Consider the following 24,432-nt stretch of genomic DNA (forward strand, 5'->3'; position numbering starts at 1 on the left):
GACTGCAGAATCAAACTAGAGCAGGTGTTTGCCGTAATTAGATCTATGCAGAAAGATGTGGAAGGTCTGCAAAAGAAACTGGGAGACATTGAACGCAATGAACAAGTGTTTGGACAGTCTTTACAGGACCTAAGTACCTGAATGGCGGCCCAGGAAAACAAACTTGCTGGTGTGGAGTCCCAGTATGGACGGGCTTTCCAGGAAATAAGTACAAAAATGGCGGCACAAGTGACTTTACCCTCTGGGCAACCGCCACCAGCTAGCTAACCTAAATTGCCTCCGTTCAGATATAATGTCGATCGCGATAAATTCCGCGGTTTTGTGAATAAGTGTATGCTATATTTTGATGTGCAGGCTGACCGCTTCCTTACTGACAGATGCAAAGTATTGTGTGTAATTATGCGGTTGACCTCACAAGCGCTCGCCTGGGCGAATCCGATGATCGAGTCTCGTGACCCACGGTTAAATAATTTGGATGATTTCTTGGCCGCTATGGCATTAAAGTTTGATGATCCTAATAGCTGTGCAACCGCTGAGTCTGCTTTACTATCTTTACGCCAGGGTAAATGTTCTGTTATTGAATGTGCCACTGAATTCAGGAGATTAGCAGTAGATACTAACTCGAACAGTTATGCACAATTGCCTTTTTTTAAGAGGGGTCTGTCTAGTATTGTAAAGGATGAATTAGCCCGCTCTGAGTCACCACAAGAGCTAGAAACGTTTATACAACATTGTGTGCACATAGACATTCACCTTACTGAGCGTGGGCAGGAGAAATTAGCTGTATTTAACCGTATGTCTAACTTTTCGTTTCTGCCCAAAGAGCCTGCAGTTAAAACATCTTGGGAGGTAGAGGAGGTGCCCATGCAGATTGATTCTGTGCAGAGGCGTGAGAGTAATGAACACCGGGAGTACCGCCTTCAGAAAAGTTTATGTTTCTACTGCGGCCAATCTGACAACTTTCTGATCAACTGTCCTAAGTGTCCCAGATGGCCTAACAAGGTGCTAGCAGCAATAGGGGAGTATGACAACTGTGATGATGAATCTGACATTTCTGAATGTAGCCTGCCACTAAATGCTGTATTAAATTCTCTTTCTATGACTGCACCTCCCAGGGAGTTGAAGGAGAAGAACTCTCACTGTTCACTTCCTATTAAGATCTTGTGTTGAGGACAGTGGATTTCCAGTGCAGCTATGATTGACTCTAGCGCAGGGGGAATTTTATGGACATTACCTTTGCCGAAGAACATGGTATTGAGATTGAGCGAAGAGCTTCTCTAATTACCATGGTAACAGTGGATGGGTCGCTTTTAGTCTCCGGCCCTGTGGATCAGGGGACTGTACCCCTTGAGATTTTGTTAGAACCTAATCATCAGGAGCAACTTTCTTTCTTGTTAATTTCATCTCCTCATTTCCCTGTGATTCTAGGTATCAACTTGGAGACCAAGGAGATTACCTATCCAACAAGGAGCAACTCAGCGATGACGGAAGCTGTCCTTGAGTCCACGGCTACGGAAGCACCTGTACAGGTATTTTCTTTACCTTCAGCATATAAAAAATTCTTTGACATCTGTGACAAGAAGAATGCAGATCAGCTTCCTCCACATAGGCATTATGACTGTCCCATTGAGCGACTTCCTGGGGCAGCTATTCCTTTCGGTAATGTATACCCTTTGGCAGTGCCTGAGCTTCAAGCCATAAAGAAGTACATTGATGAAAATATGGCCAAAAGCTTCATACGTCCTCCTTCTTCACCAGCAGGGGCACCTATATTTTTTGTAAAAAAGAAGGATGGGACCCTGAGACCCTGTGTTGACTATCGGGAACTTAATAAGGTAACCATACGTAATCTATATCCTTTGTCTTTGATTCACAAATTATTGGAAAGAGTCTGCCACGCTGAGGTTTTCTCTAAACTGGATCTTCATGGGGCTTATAATTTGGTGCATATTCGTTCCAGGGATGAGTGGAAGACAGTATTTAGATGCTGGTATGGACACTTTGAATATCTCCTGATTCCCTTTGGGCTTTGTAATGGTCCTGCGACTTTTCAACATCTTGCTAATGACATTTTCAAAGATTTGTTGGACCAGTTTGTGGTGATCTAGCTGGACGATATTCTAATTTTCTCTGACTCTCTACAGGAACATGAAGAACATGTCAAATCTGTTTTAAAACGTCTGAATGAGAACCATGTGTATATCAAACCGGAGAGGTATGAGTTCCATTGTTCTGAGATACACTTCTTAGGTTATGTCATCTCTCCCCATGAGCTATCCTTGACTGGCCAGTATTCAAGAACGTTAAGGCGGTCCAGCGTTTTATCGGTTTTGCAAATTTCTACAGACGTTTTATTCCTAATTTTTCTGATATTGTCCGTCCCATTACATCCTTGACAAAGAATCAGCTTTAGGCTGGGTTCACACTGCGTTGTGTGAACCCGTTTAACGGACTACGTTACACCGCGGCATATCGCGGTGTAACGTAGTCCGTTAACGCCGCCATTACAAGCAATGGCGAGCGCATCGCTAGCGCACGCCCACAATGGGCGTGTGCTAGCGATGTGCCGTCATTGAGTGCCGGACCCGAGACACCGCCTGCAGCGTTTCCGGGTCCGTCACTGCTAGCTCGCCGCTAGCGCAGATGGAGCTAGCAGAAGCTCCATCTGCGCTAGCGCTGTCCAAGTGCTGGCACTTGCGTTAGTGCAGTCCGTTTAACGGATATGTTGAACGGACTGCACTAACGTAGTGTGAACCTAGCCTTAGACCTGTTTAACCTCAGCACTGCTGTTAATCCACCCAGTCCCAGCACAGCATTTCATTGTCGAGGCTGACACTTCTGATAATGCTTTGGGGGCTATTCTCTCCCAAATAACTGAAGAGAAGGGTCTGCTACATCCTTGTGATTTCTTTTCCCGTAGACTAACTTCAGCAGAAAAGAACTACGACGTGGGAGAAAAGGAACTGCTGGCTATTATTGCAGCTTTCAATGAATGGAGGTATCATCTGCAAGGAGCCGCACAACAGATCGTAGTGCTGACTGACCATCGCAATTTAGAGTTCCTTAGATCCGCTAGATGTCTTTCTCCTTATCAGGCTCATTGGAATGTATTTTTAAATCAATTTAGTTTTGTTATCTTGTGCACTCCAGGTTCTCGTAATGGGAAGGCTGATGCTTTATCCCAAATCCATACTGAGGATTCCGTACCTGGAGCCCCATCTAAGACCATTCTATCTGATGCCAATTTAATCGGAGTTATCCACGATCAGGACTTGTGGAAGAAGTGCAGGGAGGCTTATGATGGTGATGTATTTCTGGTCAAACCAGCTGTTGATATCTATCTTGTCTTTAAGGGTGGCATGTGGTTCAAAGATCAATGTATCTATGTCCTTGATGTCGTCCGTCTGCAAATCCTCAAGTTGGTCCATGACTCCAAGTTGGCTGGTCAAAAGGGGGTACAGAAGACTCAAGGGTTCCTAAGCCGATTTTTCTGGTGGCCTATTTTTCTGAAGGATACTAAGGACTATGTTCTCTTTTGCGAGGTATGTGCTCATTACAAGACTCATTGTGCTGCACCTACCGGTCTTCTGCAACCATTACCTGTTCGGTCCCACCAATGGGGGTCTATCTTGATGGACTTCATGACTTCATTGTGGAGCTAAGGGCATGAATACGATCCTGGTGGATGGTTGATCGCCTGACTAAGGCCGCTCATTTTGTTCCATGCACTGGCCATCCCTCAGCTAAGGACACAGTGAACTTGGTTATTCAGAATGTTTTTCGGTTGCATGGGGTCCAGGATGAAATTATCTCTCACCGTGGAGTGCAGTTCACCACAAGATTCTTGAAAAGGTTTTGTTCTGCACTCAATATTATTGTCTGTCTCTCTTCAACTTACCACCCCCAGACGAATGGTCAGACCGAGCGTACCAACCAGACATTGGAAAAATATCTATGATGCTACGTCATCTATCTCCGGGATGATTGGTTGGAGTTACTGCTGTTAGCAGAATTCTCATATAACAATTCTCAGAGCTCCTCCACTAAGTTCACACCTGTCTTTGCCAATCTGGGTTATCATCCATGTATCTTACCTAGGTCTCCATTTAATTCTCCGGTTCCAGAAGTTGATGAAAGGCTGGCTGTGATGAGGCAAAATCAGGAGGTTCTGAAGGAATCTCTGACCACAGCTCAAGAACATTACAAGAGATCGGCTGATAGATTCCGTAAACCCGCACCCATGTTCAGGGTTGGAGATTCCGTGTGGTTATCCACTAAAAATCAGAAGTTAAACGTTCCTTCACAGAAACTTGGACAGAAATTCATTGGCGCTTTCAAGATCAATGGTATTGTGAGCTCTGTGGCCTAGGCAGAAACACTGTCACCATCCCAGAAACAGCAGTGCCGAGAACTGCTTCAGCAGAACCGTAACCTGTTTTCAGAGTTGCCAGAATGTGCACAGGTTGTTAAGCATGACATCCTGACGGAACCGCATGTGCGGGTGAACCAAATGTCATATTGGATTCCCAAAGCCCTCCACAAGGTGATTTCAAAGGAGGTGAGGAGAATGTTGAGTCTGGTCTTCATCAAGGAGTCAATAAGCCAGCCCCATTGTCCTTGTACCGAAGCCTGATGGAAAGTGGCGTTTCTGTAATGACTACAGGAAACTAAATGAGGTATCCAAATTCTAAGCATATTTGACCCCTGGGTCAAGGAACTGATTGAGAGGCTAGGGTCATCCAGATACATCACCACCCTGGACCTAATGAAAGGGTACTGGCAAATTCTCCTGTCCCAAATTGCCAAGGAGGAGACTGCCTTCTCTACACTTGACGGTTTCTTCCGGTATACCAGAATCCCATTTGGGCTGCAACGAGCGCCACCTACCTTCCAGAGGGCCATGGACCGGATCCTAGTCCCTCACAAAAAGTATACCGCAGCTTACCTGGATGATATTGTGATCTTCAGCCCGGATTGGGGAAGTCATCTGCAGAAGGTCCAGGCGGTACTAGATGCACTGAGGAAGGCAGGGTTTACCATAAACTCAAAGAAGCATAGGAAGGAGGAGGCAAAATACTTGGGCTACATCATCGAAAGAGGCAAAATAAAGCCGAAAGTGAATAAGGTAGAGGCAATTCAAGATTGGCTGCAACCGGTCTCCAAGAAACAGGTTCGGGCGTTTCTTTGAATTGTGGGATACTATAGGAGATTTGTTCAGAATTTCGCTATGATAGCTGCTCCCCTCACTAACCTTCTTAAGGGCACGAAAACATCGATGGCCAAATGGTCTTCTGAAGCAGAGATGGCATTCCAAGAGTTGAAGCTCGCCCTGTGTAAGCAGCTGGTCTTGATCGCACCTGACTTCAGTAAGAAATTTGTGGTCCAGATAGACGCCTCAGATGTGAAGATTGGAGTCGTGTTGTCTTAGGAAGTTAACGGGGAAGGACATCGAATCCCGTGATTAAGTAGGAAACTTTTCTCCAGTAAGAAAAGCTATGCTATTGAAGAAAAATAATTTTTGGCCATCAAATGGGCAATGGATCCCCTGAGGAACTTCCTATTAGGTCGGAAGTTTGGGCAAGTGTCAGATCATGCACCCCTGAGATGGATTAGGGAAAGGAAGGGGAAGAATGCCTGGGTGACTAGGTGGTTTCTAGAACTCCAGAACTGCAGCTTTCATGCGGAGCACAAGCCTGGAAAGCTGCATGGTAACTAAGATTGCCTGTCTAGACTTCTCTGGTGACTGAAGGAGCCTAAACCCCCTGCTTTTGGCAGGGGGGGTTATCTGTGACAAAGTCACTAGCAAAGTACTGGAGGGCTAGGTTTACTGAACAGCTGAAGAGTGGGTGTGAACCATATCTCCACCTCAGGGTGGGGTTTAGAAGGTAAATACTGCAGTCAGCCTTCTGAATCATTTGGAGTCTTTAGAGACAAGATCTCCAGAGCTATGTTCATGTTACGTGAACCTTGTGTTTATTTCCTGAGCGTGCGGATCCCCGCAGCAACATGAATAAAAGTCAGACATTGCTTTTCAACCACACTTCCACAGAATTTAAAAAAAAAATAAAACTCATGAAATAGGCCTGGATAGGGGTAGGACACCAAAGAAATCTATGGAAAATAGCCATTAATATTTATGCTCCATCTCTCTTGAGAATTGTAACCCTCGCATGATAATTGGAGCATAAATATAAATTGCTATTTTCCATAGATTTTTATGGTGTCCTATATAATGTTTGTGATGATAGTTTTTTATTATGGTATTAATTTACCTAGTGCACACTGCTTTTTATTCATGGTGTCATAGAATCAAAGAATCATAGAATGGTAGAGTTGGAAGGGACCTCCTGGGTCATCTGATCCACCCCCCCCCCCCCCCGCCCAAAGCAGAATTCACTAAATCATCCCAGACAGATGTCTGTCCAGCCTCTGAAAACTTCCATGGAAGGAGAACTCACCACCTCTCGTGGCAGCCTGTTCCACTCATTGATCACCCTACCTGTCAAAAAGTTTTTTCTAATATCTAATCTGTGTCTCCTCCCATTCAGTTTAATCCCATTGCTTCTAGTCTTTCCTTGTGCAAATGAGAATAAGGATGATCCTTCTACAATGTGACAGCCCTTGAGATATTTGTAGACAGCTAGTAAGTCTCCTCTCAGTCTTCTTTTCTGCAAGCTAAACATTCCCAAATCCTGCAACTGTTCCCATAGGCCATGGTATGCAGTCCGGTCGCCATTCTGGTCGCTCTTCTCTGAACTTGCTCATTTTTTTATATCTTTTTTTAAAATGTGTTGCCCAAAACTGGACACAGTATTCTAGGTGAGGTCTGACCAAAGAGGAGTAGAGGGAAATAATGACTTCACGTGATCTAGACTGTATGCTTCTGTTAATACGGGCTCATACTCACTTGCGTGAAATACGGCCGAGTCTCGCAGGTTAAAACCTGGCTCTGCCGCCGGCACTCCAGAGCTGAGCGTGAGGCCGCACAGCAATACATGGAGCTGCACGCTCGGCTCCCAAGTGCTGGCGGCAGAGCTGGGTGTTACCATGCGAAACTCGGTGAGTATGAGCCCTACAACCCAGAATTGCATTTGCCTTTTTTGCTGCTGCATCACATTGTTGACTCATGTTCAGTTTATGATCTATTAGTATACCCAAGTCTTTTTCACATGTGCTGTTGCTTAGCCCTATGCCTCCCATTCTGTAAATGCTTTTTTCATTTTTATTGTCCAGATGTAGTACTTTACATTTTTCCTTGTTAAAAACCATTCTGTTAGTTACTGCCCACTGCTCCAGTTTATTTATATCTTTTTGAATCCGCTCTCTCTCTCTTTAGTATTAGCTAACCCACCTAGCTTTGTATCATCAGCAAATTTCATTAGTGTACCCTCAATTTCTTCATCTAAATCATTGATAAAGATGTTGAACAATACAGGGCCCAGGACAGAACCTGTGGTACCCCACTTGAGACATTCTTCAAACTGGATGTGCAGCCATTTACGACCACTCTTTGGGTCTGATCACTAAACCAGCTATGAATCCACCAAACACTTGCCTTGCTCATTCCATACTCATTTTTTAATAATGTTGTTGTGAGATACTTTGTCAAATGCTTTGCTGAAGTCAAGATATACTATATCTACAGCATTTCCCTGATCCACCCAGTCAGTGATTCTGTCATAGAAGGAAATTAAGTTAGTCTGATATGACTTATTAGTTACAAACCCATGCTGACTCTGTTTAATCACTTCATTCTTAGCCAGGTACTTACATACATGTTGTTTAATAATTTAATCAAAGATCATTCCTGGTATGGAAGTCAGACTCACTGGCCTATAGTTCCCTGGGTCCACCTTCCTCTCCTTTTTGAAGATAGGAACGACATTTGCTCTTCTCCAGTCTTCTGGGACTTCTCCTGTTCTCCAAGAATTTTGAAAGATTATGGAGAGTGGTTCAAAAATTTCTTCTGCTATCTCCTTCAGTACTCTGGGGTGTAATTCATCTGGACCTGGAGACTTGAATTCATTTATGTTAGCTAAGTATTTCCTTATTATCTTTCTGTTCATAGATATCCTGGATTCTTCTACTCCTTTAATAGGACAGTGTTCTTGCTACACTCTGGTTTATTCCCCAATATCCCTGCTTGGTTAGTGCTACTCTGAAATTGATGTAATTTTAAGAAATTGATTTAAAAATTTTATATGTTTGTCTGAAAATACTCTTTGACCTCTTTTAATGCTGTTGACACGTAATGAGGTGTTTAGTGATAGCTGAATTTTTGAGTTCAATGTATTATTTTCATGTGGTGGTTACGCCTAATTTGGGAAATATTTGTGCTGAACTAGAGAAAACTGTTTTTTTCTGTTCAGGAAATTTCATTCTTGTGATTTGTGATGTGAGCAGAAGGGTTTAAGATGGATCCTGGGAAGGTGCAGTCCATAGTTGATTCAGCTCAGCATTGTGAACTTAAAGGGAAGGTGCCACCAGTTTTCTTGTATTTTGTTTTTTTGTGAAATTAAGCCTAAAATAGTAATTAAAATGTATTAATGCAATGTTTGCACTGTTTGCAAACATTTCTATATGAAAAATATTATATATTTTTCTACAAATATACATATTTACCACTAGGGGGAGCATTTTCTGTTTTAGACCTCAAGCAGCTATAGTAAGATTTAGCAGCTCTGCCCCAGGGATATTAGACCACCCAAAAGGGGAGGGAAATGGTGATGTCAGCAGTTACTGCCCCAACAGTAAGAATGAAGAGCAGCATCACAGGGCAGAGCCATTTTGTGTGTGACTGCCCTGTGACCTGCTGTCACCAGCAGTTACTGCATCAGAGTCAGAGTTTGTTTACAGAGGAGCAGAACACAGTGGGCTCAGCAGCATCTGGACCCAAGAAGAGTGAAGACATGTGGTGTGCATGGAGCAGCATTAGGAGCTGTCTGGGAGCTCCAGCTCTGCAGTGAATAGCCAGGCGTTATGGAGGGAGGGGAGAGATGCATTGTATGGCTAAGGCCGGGGTCACACTAGACCGCAATACGGACGAGTGCAATGCGATAAAAAAATCGCACAGCGCTCGCAATATTAATCTATGGGGCAGCTCCCATCATCCGATATTTTCTCGGCCGTATTCAGGATCCGAGTGAAATCGCAGCATGCTGCAATTCTCAGCGTATCTCGGCCAAGAATCACCAATGAAAGTCTATGGGGGTGAGAAAAAATAGCACAGCACACGGACCATCAGTGTGACGTGCGAGAAATTCTCAGGCATTGGGCAGGTGACAGGAAAGGCTCAGCCATTATTTGCTCATTTTGCAAGTGTGTGAGAAAATCTCACCATACGGACGCCATACGGATGTCACACGGATCATTGGATGCGAGAAAATCGCATCCTCGCACTGCACACGGATCACTGTTTTGGTAACATTTGTGCGATTCTCGTCCGTCAAAAACGGACCGTTTTTTTATACGTTGTGTGTGTCCCCGGCCTAAGAGTGACTGATGGGAGAGAAAGAGACGTGAAGTATGATGAGTGAGACACATATGGAGTGTGATGGGGAGATACACCTTGAGGCTGTGTGCACACGTTCAGGATTTTTCGCATTTTTTGGCGTTTGTTCGCTATAAAAATGTGATAAAAACAATTTAAAAATGCATACATCATTTATAATGCATTCCGCATTTTTTGTGCATATGTTGCGTTTTTTCTGGGGGAAAAACGCATCGCAGTAAAAAACGCAACATGTTCTGCGTATGTCGTCTCCTCCTTTGATGTGGGCTCCGGCGGTGAGCCCACATCAAAGTCACGACATGTGACCCCCCCACGCCGCACAGAGACCCCCCACGCCGCACAGAGACCCCCCCCCACGCCGCACAGAGACCCCCCACTCCGCACAGAGACCCCCCCACTCCGCACAGACACCCCCCCACGCCGCACAGAGACCCCCCCCACGCCGCACAGAGAAGAGAGATCCCCCACGCCGCACAGACCCCCCCACGCCGCACAGAGACCCCCCCACGCCGCACAGAGACCCCCCCACGCCGCACAGAGACCCCCCCACGCCGCACAGAGATCCCCCACGCCGCACAGAGACCCCCCCACGCCGCACAGAGACCCCCCCACGCCGCAGAGACCCCCCACACCGCACAGACCCCCCCACGCCGCACAGACCCCCCTATGCCGCACAGAGACCCCCCACGCCGCACAGAGACCCACCCACTCCGCACAGAGACCCCCCCACTCCGCACAGAGACCCCCCACTCCGCACAGAGACCCCCCCATGCCGCACAGAGACCCCCCCACGCCGCACAGAGAAGAGAGATCCCCCACGCCGCACAGAGACCCCCCCCACGCCGCACAGACCCCCCCACGCCGCACAGACCTCCCACGCCGCACAGAGACCCCCCACGCCGCACAGAGACCCCCCCACCGCACAGAGACCCCCCACGCCGCAGAGACCCCCCCACGTCGCACAGAGACTCCCCCACGCCGCACAGAGACCCCCCACGCCGCACAGAGACCCCCCCACGCCGCACAGAGACCCCCCCACGCCGCACAGAGACCCCCCCACGCCACACAGAGACCCCCCCACACCGCACAGAGACCCCCCCCCACGCCACACAGAGACCCCCCCACGCTGCACAGAGAGGGAGAGCGACACAGGGGGCGAGTGCAGTTTACCGGAGATCACTGGGACTGTGTGCAAGTGGGGAGGCGGAGACAGAGCAGGAGAAGCACACAGGGCAGAGTGTGAGAGCAGAGGATGTCTGCCCAGAACCTGCAGTGCCTGGAGTACAGAGGAGCAGTGAGGGCTTCTTCTCTCCTGTGATAGAGAGCAAGTGGAGCTCGGCAGAGAGCACAGGGCTCTAATAAAATGGCAGCTAGTCACACCTACAGCAGTGAGTTGTGCAGCCCCCAGAGGCGTGCCCAGCTCACTGCTAATGCTGCTGCAATGTTACAGGTAGGGTCCGAGCGCCGGTCTATTATCTCCTATGTCCATGGGGTGCCGTAATCTGACACTGATAGTGACGTACTACTGCTGCAAAACCAAGATGTCAGCCCCCAGTGCATTCTTTCTACTCATATAACACACGAAATCTGTTTCACATGCATTCAAATCTGGGTTATAACAGCATGTTATGCTACATTACATTGATTAATTAATGATCTACAAACGCGGTACCTTCCCTTTAAGGCTTTTCAGCGTTTTCTGGGATTCACCAACTAATATAGAAAATTTATCAAGGGTTTTTCTCAGATTGCTAAACCTGTTACTGACCTTACACGTAAGGGTGGCGAATCTTAAGGTTTGGTCACTAGGTGCTTTCCGGGCTTTCAAAACATTAAAAGAGTATTTCATATCTGTTTCCATTTGAATCCAACTGGATCTCCAAGAACTGTTGATTGTGGAGGTGAACGCTTTGGAGTTCGGCGTGGGGGCAATTTTATTGTAGGGGCCCAAAACTCTGAATAACCTGCGTCCATGTGCTTTCTTTTATAAAAACAAAAATTGTCTTCAGAATGAAATTATGATGCTGGGAATCCTGAATTACGTGCTGTTTAAATTGACTTTTGAGGAATGGAGGCATTTTTTGGAGGGGGCAATTCATCAAGTTACTGTGGTCACTGATCACAAGTATCTAGCTTACATTGAATCAGCTAAATGGTTAACTGCTAGACAAGCAAGATGGTCCTTGTTTTTCTCTAGGTTTATTTTTTCCATTACATTTAGGCCAAGGTCTAAGAATGTGAAAGCTGACGCATTATCTCGTAGTCTCAATTCAGTTCCTCCTGTAGAACCTCCATCCTCCATTATTCCCAGGGTATTGCAGTTTATATTGTATCCAAAGAATTGGATGAGGAGATCCGTAAAGTCCAGTCATTGACTCCTTCTGCTACTTCAGTGTCCAAGTTATTTGTGCCTGTGTACCGAAGATTGCGGGTGTTACAGGAATTTCATGATTTCGTCTTGAGTGTTCATCCTGGGGTTACAGCTACATGGAAAGCCATTTGCTACATTTTTTTGGTGTCCGTCCATTCATAATTATATTAGAGATCTTGTATCCATTTATGAATTCTGTGCACGTGCTAAAGTCCGTCATAGCCGGCCGAGGAATTTGATCCATTGCCAATTCCAGAAAGACCATGGACTCATTTGTCTATGAATTTCATGACGGATTGTCCTCTGTCTGGTGGTAAAACTGCTATATGAGTGGTAGTAGTTTATTTGTTCCTTTGTCAGGATTACATAATGCATAGACACTCTCCAGGTTGTTTATTTCTCATATCGTAAGGTTACATTGGATCCCTCTTAACACTGTGTCTGATAGAGGAGTACAATTTGTCTTTAAATTCTGGAGTGCTTTATGAAGTAAACACAGGATTGAGCTGTCATTTTTATCCGCTTACCACCCTGAAACCAATGGTCAGACTGAGTAGACAAATCAGTCTTTGGATCAAATTTTAAGGTCCTTTCTGGTGGCTTGGCAGGAAGACTGATCTTCATTTTTACCTTTCACTGATTTTGCTTTTAACAGTCGAGTAAATCAGTAAACTGAAAACTCACTATTTTTCTGTAATTATGGTTGTCATCCCTGTGTTCCTGAGGTTGTGAGTTGTAATAATTACCTAGGCAGGTTAACAATGCAATTATCTTTTATTCCTTACGTTCAAGGTCTTACAACAATTCTGGGTAGATTGCCATAATGTAATACCCCCAGTCCGCAAGATCCCCACCCTGGGGCTGGTAGTTCCACTGCTCTCATTCCAGGCAATAACCACCAAACTTTTGGATGACCCACAGATTTTTTATCTCTTGCAAGTATAGTCTGTAATCACAGTCCATGCTTCTCCAGATGATGGATACATGTATCCTGCTCCAGTCAGCAACAACAATCCTTAGGATAGTTCCTCAAATTTAGACAACAGATGCCATGACCGTAGCACTTGTATCCAGCTCCAGCCCGTAACAACATTCCTTAGGGTATTTCTTCAAATATCAAAAGAAAGATATCACGACTAGTGTTGAGCATTCCGATACCGCAAGTATCGGGTATCGGCCGATACTTGCGGTATCGGAATTCCGATACCGAATTCCGATACTTCCCGCGTATCGGATACCGGAATCGGAAGTTGCCGAAATTCAAACAGCACGCAGCAGCCAATGAGGAATGAATTGAAGTGTGGGCATATCCTGTTTAACATGGTGGGCATGTAACTACTGGCAAGGCTGTGATTGGATGCTGAAATGATGTCACTCAGCACTATAAAAAAACGCTGCCGCCATTTTGCGCTCACTCTGCTGTGATTTCAGTTAGGGACAGGACGCTGTGTTCTAACTGAGGGCCAGTTGAGATCGCTGATTGCTTTATTTTCCTTTCCAAAGGCTAATTTATCAAAACGCTGTGTGTTCTTCACTGTTCACCTTGCTCTTGCCTTGCAGCGCTGTTTTAACAGCGTTCTGCAAGGTCTCTCTGTGTGTGTGTGTGTGCAGCTCACTCTGTAGTCTGTGTGCAGCCATATACCTGGTTGTATTCAGCTCAGGGGGGGTTCACACTGCCTCACACAGTTGTCCTTTTTTGCTCCTAGTGCAGCCTGCTGCACATTTTTCTCAAATTTCCTATTAGTGTTTTTCCACCCGTCTCCAGCTAAATTGTGGAAAAACACTACATAGGATAACCTAGAGGGGGGTTTTTCGGGCCTTGCAGCGCCGTTTACGGCTGTCTGCACGGTCTCGGTGTGAGCGCAGCTCGCCCTGTAGTCTGTGTGCAGCCATAGCCGGTTGGATTCAGCTCAGGGTTCGTTACTGCCTCATACCTTGAGAAAAATTTTCCTTTTTTTCAACTAGTGCAGCCTGTTGAAAAATTTTAAAAAAAATTCCTATTAGTGTTTTTCCACCCGTCTCCAGCTAAATTGTGGAAAAACACTACATAGGATAACCTAGAGGAGGGTTTTTGGGCCTTGCAGCGCCGTTTACGGCTGTCTGCACGGTCTCGGTGTGAGCGCAGCTCGCCCTGTAGTTGTGTGCAGCCATAGCCGGTTGGATTCAGCTCAGGGTTCGTTACTGCCTCATATTTTGATAAAAATTGTCCTTTTTTTCAAATAGAGCAGCCTGTTTAAAATTTTAAACCAAATTTCCTATTAGTGTTTTTCCACCCGTCTCCAGCTAAATTGTGGAAAAACACTACATAGGATAACCTAGAGGGGGTTTTTTGGGCCTTGCAGCGCCGTCTACGGTTGTCTGCACGGTCTCGGTGTGAGCGCAGCTCGCCCTGTAGTCTGTGTGCAGCCATAGCCGGTTGGATTCAGCTCAGGGTTCGTTACTGCCTCATACCTTGAAAAAAAATTTCCTTTTTTTTCAAATAGAGCAGCCTGTTTAAAATTTAAACAAAAATTTCCTATTAGTGTTTTTCCACCCGTCTCCAGCTAAATTGTGGAAAAACACTACATAGGATAACCTAGAGGAGGGTTTTTGGGCCTTGCAGCGCCGTTTACGGCTGTCTGCACGGTCTCGGTGTGAGTGCAGCTCGCCCTGTAGTCTGTGTGCAGCCATAGCCGGTTGGATTCAGCTCAGGGTTCGTTACTGCCTCATATTTTGATAAAAATTGTCCTTTTTTTCAAATAGAGCAGCCTGTTTAAAATTTTAAACCAAATTTCCTATTAGTGTTTTTCCACCCGTCTCCAGCTAAATTGTGGAAAAACACTACATAGGATAACCTAGAGGGGGTTTTTTGGGCCTTGCAGCGCCGTCTACGGTTGTCTGCACGGTCTCGGTGTGAGCGCAGCTCGCCCTGTAGTCTGTGTGCAGCCATAGCCGGTTGGATTCAGCTCAGGGTTCGTTACTGCCTCATACCTTGAAAAAAAATTTCCTTTTTTTTCAAATAGAGCAGCCTGTTTAAAATTTAAACAAAAATTTCCTATTAGTGTTTTTCCACCCGTCTCCAGCTAAATTGTGGAAAAACACTACATAGGATAACCTAGAGGAGGGTTTTTGGGCCTTGCAGCGCCGTTTACGGCTGTCTGCACGGTCTCGGTGTGAGTGCAGCTCGCCCTGTAGTCTGTGTGCAGCCATAGCCGGTTGGATTCAGCTCAGGGTTCGTTACTGCCTCATATTTTGAAAAAAATTTTCCTTTTTTTCAAATAGAGCAGCCTGTTTAAAATTAAAAAAAAAAATTCCTATTAGTGTTTTTCCACCCGTCTCCAGCTAAATTGTGGAAAAACACTACATAGGATAACCTAGAGGAGGGTTTTTGGGCCTTGCAGCGCCGTTTACGGCTGTCTGCACGGTCCCCGTGTGAGTTAAACTTGCTCTGTAGTCCGATTTGCAGAAAACAAAAAAAAGTAAAGTTCACCAAACACCACTTAACACTTGTGTAGGCCACATTTGAAAAATAATAAAGTTTAGTCCACACTTTACAACATTAGTGTTTCTTACACCTGTTAGGAGGAGCATTTCAGGAATAAGCACACTAAGGCCTTAGTACTTTTCTGCTTATCTTTATCTGTCAACCAAGATGAAGAGGGCAGGGAGTAAGGCACGTGGGCGTGGGCGTGGGCGCGGAGCAGGGAGAGGACGTGGTGATTCTGTGCCTGCTGCGGCCACCGGTGACTCGTCGTCACTCAGTTTCAGTAGGGAACAGTCCTTCATGCGCAGCTTTGTCGGAGAGCGCCGTGCACCGCTGCTGCGTGAAGATCAAATTGAAGCCGTTGTTGGGTGGATGGCAGCTAACGCCTCGGCATCGACTTCAGTTAGTGCCACATCCTCTCAGGCACAGAGCACTGGAGAGCAGCCATCTGTCTCTTCACCACCTGCCAAATTGGCCAGGCAGTCAGAGAGCCCAGGACAGGAGCCGTCTCTACTTCTGTTCTCTGAATCTCTTGGCTTGGAAACAGGGGGCCAGCCAAGCAGTATTGGAGAAATGGAAGAAGAGGCAGTGTGCAGTGATGCCCAACAGCTTTGTCTCTCTGACTCTGAAGAGGCGGGTGGGCCAGTGCCTGCGGTGACCACAGCGCAGTACGCATCTGATGATGAAACTCAGGTGCCGCTTTCTGGTGCGTACTGTGCTGCCGAGACTACCCAGGAGGAGCAGTTGGTGGCAGAGGGTAGTGGAGATGATGAGGTCCTTGACCCATCGTGGCGTGAGGAACAGGAAGGTGGTGGGAGCAGCTCAGAGGAAGAGATTCCCCTTACGGGCCAAAGAGGGAGAGGGAGGGGGAAGACTGCGGAGCCTGTAGCCTCCATTTTTGCGCCCGTTAGGAGCCTGTCTCTTTCCAAAGCCAAAAAGGGCGCTCCCAAGACTTGCAGTGCCTGGTCCTTTTTTGACACAGTTGCAGATGACATTTGTTTTGTCAAATGCAAGCTGTGTCATCAGAAAGTCAAAAGAGGTAAAAGTGTCAGCAACCTCAATACCACAAATATGTGGAAACATGTGCGAACCAGGCACGCGGTGGAGTTACAGAAACACAGTGAAGACGTAGGCCAACCAACAGCGGCAGCTACCACCTCTTCAGCTCGTGTTGCCTCTTCCTCCACTGTTGTCCAGACACCTCGTGTAATTCCACCCACAGCACCACCTTCCCAGTCATCCTCACACTCCCAGTCTACTCTACAGCCATCGGTAGTACAGGCATGGGAGAAAAGGCGGGCATTCTCGGCCAACCACCCCCGAGCACAGGCTCTGAATGCAGGCATTGCCAAACTGTTGTCCCTGGAAATGCTCTCATTCAGGCTGGTGGAGACTGACAGCTTCCGTGACTTGATGGCATTGGCAGTCCCACAGTATAAGGTGCCCAGCCGCTTTTACTTCAGCAGGCAAGCTGTCCCTGCCCTGCACAGGCATGTTGAGGGAAACATAAAACATGCGCTACTGAACGCCGTCAGTAGCAAGGTCCACCTCACCACCGATGCGTGGACCAGTCAGCATGGACAGGGGCGATACGTTTCCCTCACTGCCCATTGGGTTAATGTTGTTGAGCCAGGTACAGATCGTGCGAGTGGCGCAGGACGTGTCCTGCCCACTCCAAGGATTGCAGGAATCCAGTCTGTACGCATTGACTCCTCCTCATACACAAGTTCCTCAGAATCATCTCTGCAGGAGCCGTCACAGTCCACCTCCCGTGAACGTTTACCTATGACCGACATGAGCACAGCCGTGGCCAAACGTCAGCAGGCCGTCTTGAAACTAGTTTCATTGGGGAATCGAAGCCACACAGCGCAGGAGCTCTGGAATGCCATCAAGCAGGAGAGCGATGTGTGGTAACTGCCAGCGGATCTCCAGCCAGGCATGGTAGTGTGTGACAATGGCCGAAATCTGGTGGCAGCTTTGGCCCTTGGCAACCTCACTCACATCCCATGTCTGGCACATGTGCTCAATTTGGTTGTGCAGAGTTTTCTGAGGGACTATCCGGATCTTGATGCACTGCTGCACAAGGTCCGCCTAGAGTGTGCTCACTTGCGGCGTTCCAGCTTGGCAAGATCCCGCATTGCTGCTCTGCAGCGCCGATTCTGCCTTCCGGAACACCGCATCATATGTGACCTACCTACCAGGTGGAATTCCACGTTACATATGTTGGAGCGGTTGTGTGAGCAGCAGCAAGCAGTTATGGAGTACCAGCTGCATCAGGCGCAAAAAAGTCGCAGTCAGCGCCGATCACACTTCACAACCACAGAGTGGGCCACTATGAAGGACGTCTGCCTGGTTTTGCGTCCTTTTGATTATTCCACGCGGATGGCAAGTGCAGATGATGCACTAGTCAGCATGACTGTCCCCCTTATCTGCCTGCTTCAGCAAACTTTGCAAGGGTTAAGGGATGATGTTGTGGAAGAGGTGGAGGATGAGGAGTCACCTTTTCCATCAGCTTCTGGACAGTCAGCGCCACGTGGTTCCTCACAAAGGGGTACGCAGGGGCCACTTTGTGAGGAGGATGAGGAGGAGTCAATGGAGGAGGAAGAGCTCCGTCCAGAGGAGGGAGCGACACAATTGTCCAGTGGTCAGTGTGTACAGCGAGGGTGGGGTGATGACGAGCGGACAGAGATCATGTCTCAAGCAGGGGACAGCGTTTCTGGGCCAGTTGGCAGTCTGCAGCACATGGTGGATTTCATGCTGCAGTGCCTGAGAAACGACCGCCGCATCGACCACATTCTCAACATGCCTGATTATTGGGTGTTCACCCTCCTCGATCCTCGCTACCGGGACAACGTCCAAAACCTCATCCCAGCGTTGACCCGGGAGCGTAAAATGCGGGAGTACCACGACACACTGGTGAATTCCATCATCTTCTCCAGTCCAACTGAGAGGAGTGCTGCTAGTGCTTTACAAAGCAGCTCAGTGCGTCGAGGCAGTGGGGGAGGCTCTGCCCAAAGAGGGAGCAGAAGCAGTGCCTCTGCCCAAGGCAAGCCCAGTATGGCACAACTGTGGCAAACTTTTGTGTGCCCGCCCCAAATGTCTACACCATCACCGGCGGCTCCAGTCAGCAGGAGGCAACGGTTCCGTCAGATGGTGACAGACTACATGGCTTGCCCTCTTACTGTACTCCCAGACGGCTCTTCCCCGTTCAAGTTTTGGGTCTCTAAGCTGGATACATGGCCAGAGCTAAGCCAGTATGCATTGGAGGTGCTGGCTTGCCCTGCGGCTAGTGTCTTATCGGAACGTGTCTTTAGTGCCGCAGGTGGTGTACTAACAGACCGTCGCATGCGACTATCCTCCGATAACGTTGACCGGCTTACTTCCCTGAAAATGAACCAGGCCTGGATCTCGCAGGAATTTGCCACTCCTCTGCCTGATTAAGTAATTGGGTGTGATCCAGGTCTCCTGCTGTGTTCATCTTTCTACCACCTGAACTGCTATTCCTGGGCTCCAACACCGCCAGTTGCGGCTCAGAAGTGCAGGCTGCACAGTAAAAACATACGACCCAGTGTTATTGCGTTTCAGTAACGTCAGCTGATCCCCAGCTGTGTAGCCGGCAATGTGTCCTGCGACCGCCACGCTGGCACAACATCCTAAATGGAAGGGAACCTGTCCCCCCCCCCGTCATTTGTTACTGAAAGAGCCACCTTGTGCAGCAGTAATGCTGCACAAGGAAAAGGTAGCTCTTTTAGTTTAGCTCCTTGCACACGCAGAACTTAACACTTATAAAATGTGTTCACTGATACCGTTATACTGTCCCGGAGCTGGGACTTTCCTTCGTAATGTGACGCAGCACAGCCGTCATTCCTACCCCCTTGCTGCCATGCGCTGCCTCCTCAACGTTGTTTTAAGCTGTCACGGAGGCTGCGCTGTTCTGTTATCCCTTGGCCATGCCCTATTTGCGCTGCCTGTCTTCTGACATAATTTGGTGTCAGGCTGGCTGCGCCTGTGCGGCCGCGCTGCCCGAGATCCCGCCTCGCAGTGTCTTCTGATTGAATCACACTGCGGGCCTGGGATCCATGGGCATGCGCAGTGCATATCTTCCCCTCGGGCTCTCGCTCATCTCCCTCCGCCTTCTTTAGACTGTGCGCTGTCAGCTGATCCCTAATAGCATGCCACGGCCGTGACACCGCACAGTCTGAAGAAGAGGGAAAGAGGGGAGTGAGAGTCGAGGATATGCACTGTGCATGCCCATGGATCCAAGGCCCGCAGTGGGATTACGTTAGATGACACTGCGAGGTGGGATCTGGAGCAGCGTGGACGCACAGGCACTGACAGCCTGACACCAAATTATGTCAGAAGACAGGCAGCGCTAATTGGGCATGGCCAAGGGATAACAGAACAGCGCAGGCTCCGTGACAGCTTAAAACAACGCTGAGGAGGCAGCGCACGGCACCAAGGGGATAGGAATGACAGCTGTGCTGCGCCCCATTACGAAGGAAATTCGCACCTCCGGGACGGTTTAACGGTATAAGGGGACACATTTTTAGTGTTTACTTCTGTGTTTGCAAGGAGCATAATTAAAAGAGCAACCTTTTCCTTTTGCATCTTGCTGCACAAGATGGCTCTTTCAGCTACAAACGTCTTGGGGGGGGTTAAAGGTTCCCTTTCAACTTGCTCCAATCAGGCTTCGGCCTACACTCTGTTCCTCTGCTCCTCCTGCTGTCCCTGGGCTCTAACACCGCCAGTTGGTGCCTGGAAGTGTTGTCTGCACAGTCAACAGTCGCTCCTCTGTTATTGGGGTTCAGTAACGTCAGCTGATCCCCAGCTGTGTGTGCGGCAATACCTCCAATCTGCTCCTCCTGCTGTCCCTGGGCTCTAACACCGCCAGTTGGTGCCTGGAAGTGCTGTCTGCACAGTCAACAGTCCCTCCTCTGTTATTGGGGTTCAGTAACGTCAGCTGATCCCCAGCTGTGTGTGCGGCAATACCTCCAATCTGCTCCTCCTGCTGTCCCTGGGCTCTAACACCGCCAGTTGGTGCCTGGAAGTGCTGTCTGCACAGTCAACAGTCCCTCCTCTGTTATTGGGGTTCAGTAACGTCAGCTGATCCCCAGCTGTGTGTGCGGCAATACCTCCAATCTGCTCCTCCTGCTGTCCCTGGGCTCTAACACCGCCAGTTGGTGCCTGGAAGTGCTGTCTGCACAGTCAACAGTCCCTCCTCTGTTATTGGGGTTCAGTAACGTCAGCTGATCCCCAGCTGTGTGTGCGGCAATACCTCCAATCTGCTCCTCCTGCTGTCCCTGGGCTCTAACACCGCCAGTTGGTGCCTGGAAGTGCTGTCTGCACAGTCAACAGTCCCTCCTCTGTTATTGGGGTTCAGTAACGTCAGCTGATCCCCAGCTGTGTGTGCGGCAATACCTCCAATCTGCTCCTCCTGCTGTCCCTGGGCTCTAACACCGCCAGTTGGTGCCTGGAAGTGCTGTCTGCACAGTCTACAGTCCCTCCTCTGTTATTGGGGTTCAGTAACGTCAGCTGTTCCCCAGCTGTGTATCCGGCAACGTGTCATGCGACCGCCACGCTGGCACAACTAAAATGTAAGGGGACCTGTCCCCCCCCCCTAGGCGTTTGTTACTGAAAGAGCCACCTTGTGCAGCACTAATACTGCACAAGGAAAAGGTCGCTCTTGAAAGTATGCTCCTTGCAAACGCTGAAGTACACACTCATGTAATGTGTCCCCTCACACCGTCCAACCGTCCTGGAGGTGGGACTTTCCTTTGTAATGTGACGCAGCACAGACGTCATTGCTACCCCCTTGGCACCGTGCGCTGGCTCCTTAGCGTTGTTTGATTCCGTCATGGACCCTGCGCTGTTATGTTATCCCTTGGCCATGCACAGTTTGTGCTGCCCGTCCTCTGACATCATTTGTTGTCGTCCTGGCTGCGCCTGTGCGTCCACGCTGCCCGAAATCCCACCTCGCAGTGTTGTCTAATGTGATCCCACAGTGGGCCTGGTATCCATGGCCATGCGCAGTGCATATACTAGCCTCTCACTCCCCTTCTTCACGCTTCTTCAGACTAGGCGGCGTCAGCTGATCCCTTATAGCATGCCACGGCCGTGACACCGCACAGTCTGAAGAAGCAGGAAGGAGGTGAGTGAGAGGCGATGATATGCACTGCGCATGCCCATGGAACCCTGGCCCGCAGTGGGATTACATTAGATGACACTGCAAGGTTGGATCTCGGGCAGCTTGGACGCACAGGCACTGCCAGCCTGACACCTAAATGATGTCCGAAGACGGGCACCGCTAACTGTGCATGTCCAAGGGATAACATTACAGCGCGGGCTCCGTGACAGAACCAAACAACGTTGAGGAGGTGGCGCACGGCACCAAGGGGGTTGGAATGACGGCTGTGCTGTGTCACATTACAAAGGAAAGTCCCACTTCCGGGACGGTTTGACAGTATGAGGGGACACATTATATGAGTGTGTACTTCAGCGTTTGCAAGGAGCATAATTTTAGGAGCCACCATTTTCCATGTGCAGTATTACTGCTGTACAAGATGGCTCTTTCAGCAACAAATGCCTGGGGGGGGGGGTTAAAGGTTCCCTTTCAACTTGCTCCACTGCAGGCTTCGGCCTACACTCTGCTCCTCTTTGATTCCCTGGGTTTCAACACTGTCAGTTGCCACCTGGAAGTGTTGTCTACACAGAAAAAACACTAGCTGATGTGTCAGTGGGGTTCAGCACCGCCAGCTGTTCCCCTGCTGTGTAGTCGGCAACGTGTCCAGCACAAGCCACGCTGGCACAACAGACCAAAATCTGCCACCAGTGCAGGCTTCGGCCTACACTCTGCTCCTCTCCTCCTCCTGCTGACCCTGGGCTATAACACCGCCAGTTGTAGCCTGGAAGTGCTAGCTGCACAGAGAAAGACAACCGCCAATGTGTCAGTGGGGTTCAGCACCGCCAGCTGTTCCCCTGCTGTGTAGCCGGCAACGTGACCTGCAAACGCCATGCAGGCACCTGACCTGAAATTGAAGGAAGCCTGCCCCCCACCCCCAGGTGTTTCTATGTATAACAGCCACCTTGTACAGCAGTACTCCTGCATTTGTACAAGGTGGCTGACTTTTTCTCCTTGCCCACGTGGAACTCAACACGTACAAAATGTGTCTCAGTAGAGACCATTACATTGTCCCTGAGGTGTGACTTTCCTTTTCAATGACACGCAGCACCCCCCTTGGTAGCGCTGCCCGTCTTCTGACATCATTGGTTGGCTGTCTGTGCCTGTGCGTACGCCCTGCCAAACACAACGCCCCTCGTTGTCTCATTTATTTTGACAGCGAGGGTGTGCTTGATGGGCATGTGCACTGCATATGTTCGCCTGTCTTAACTCATCTCCTTCCGCCTTCTTCAAACTGTGCGGCCTCATGGCCGCGGCATGCGACAAAGGGATCAGCTGAGGCCGCACAGTCTGAGGCAGGTGTAAGGACATGAGTGAGCGGCGAACATATTTACTGCACAAGGCCATGAATTCTAGACCCGCAGTGTGAATTTTAGAAATCACACTGTGGCTCTGGGATTCATGGCCATCGCTAACCGCACCGGCCAACATGAAATGAGGTCAGAAGACGGGCAGCGCTCACAGGGCATTGCCAAGGGATAACACAAGAGCGCAGACTCCTGTACAGCAAATAACAACGCTCAGGAAGCAGCGCCCAGCACAAAGGCGTTATTTTTCGACACCTGTGCTGCGTGTCATTAAAAAGACAAGTCACGCCTCCACTACAGTTCAACTGTATACTGGGCTAAATTGTGTACGTCTTTCATTCTGCGTGTGCAATGAGCAAAATGTAAAGAGCAACCTTTCACTTGTGGAGCATTACTGTTGCACAAGATGTGGCTCTTCAACATTTAAACACCTGAGGGTGGGTTAAAGGTGACCTTTGAAATTGGTTCAATTAGGCTGCGGCCTACACTCTGCTCCTCTCCTCCTCCTGCTGACCCTGGGCTCTAACACCGCCAGTTGGGGCCCGGACGTGCTAGCTGCACAGAGAAAAACACCAGCCAATGTGTTAGTGGGGTTCAGCACTGCCAGCTGTTCCCCTGCTGTTCAGCCGGCATTGTGTCCAGCACAAGCCACGCTGGCACAACCGACCAAAAGCTGCCACCAGTGCAGGCTTCGGCCTACACTCTGCTCCTCTCCTCCTCCTCCTCATGCTGACCCTGGGCTCAAACACCGCTAGTTTTTGCCCGGAAGTGCTAGCTGCACAGAGAAAGACACCCGCCAATGTGTCAGTGGAGTTCAGCACTGCCAGCTGTTCCCCTGCTGTGTATCCGGCAACGTGACCTGCAAACGCCACGCAGGCACCTGAACTGAAATTGAAGGAAGCCTGCCCCCCACCCCCAGGTGTTTCTATGTATAACAGCCACCTTGTACAGCAGTACTGCTGCATTTGTACAAGGTGGCTGACTTTTTCTCCTTGCCCACGTGGAACTCAACACGTATAAAATGTGTCTCAGTAGAGACCATTACATTGTCCCTGAGGTGTGACTTTACTTTTCAATGACACGCAGCACCCCCCTTGGTAGCGCTGCCCGTCTTCTGACATCATTGGTTGGCTGGCTGTGCCTGTGCGCACGCCCTGCCCAACACAACGCCCCTCGTTGTCTCATGTATTTTGACAACGAGGGTGTGATTGATGGGCATGTGCACTGCATATGTTCGCCTGTCTTAACTCATCTCCTTCCGCCTTCTTCAGACTGTGCGGCCTCATGGCCGCGGCATGCGACAAAGGGATCAGCTGAGGCCGCACAGTCTGAGGCAGGTGTAAGGACATGAGTGAGCGGCGAACATATTTACTGCACAAGGCCATGAATTCTAGACCCGCAGTGTGAATTTTAGAAATCACACTGTGGCTCTGGGATTCATGGCCATCGCTAACCGCACCGGCCAACATGAAATGAGGTCAGAAGACGGGCAGCGCTCACAGGGCATTGCCAAGGGATAACACAAGAGCGCAGACTCCTGTATAGCAAATTAAAACGCTCAGGAAGCAGCGCCCAGCACAAAGGCGTTATTTTTCGACACCT

Source organism: Ranitomeya imitator, chromosome 5 (assembly GCF_032444005.1).
Source record: "Ranitomeya imitator isolate aRanImi1 chromosome 5, aRanImi1.pri, whole genome shotgun sequence".
NCBI classification, from domain to species: Eukaryota; Metazoa; Chordata; class Amphibia; order Anura; family Dendrobatidae; genus Ranitomeya; species Ranitomeya imitator.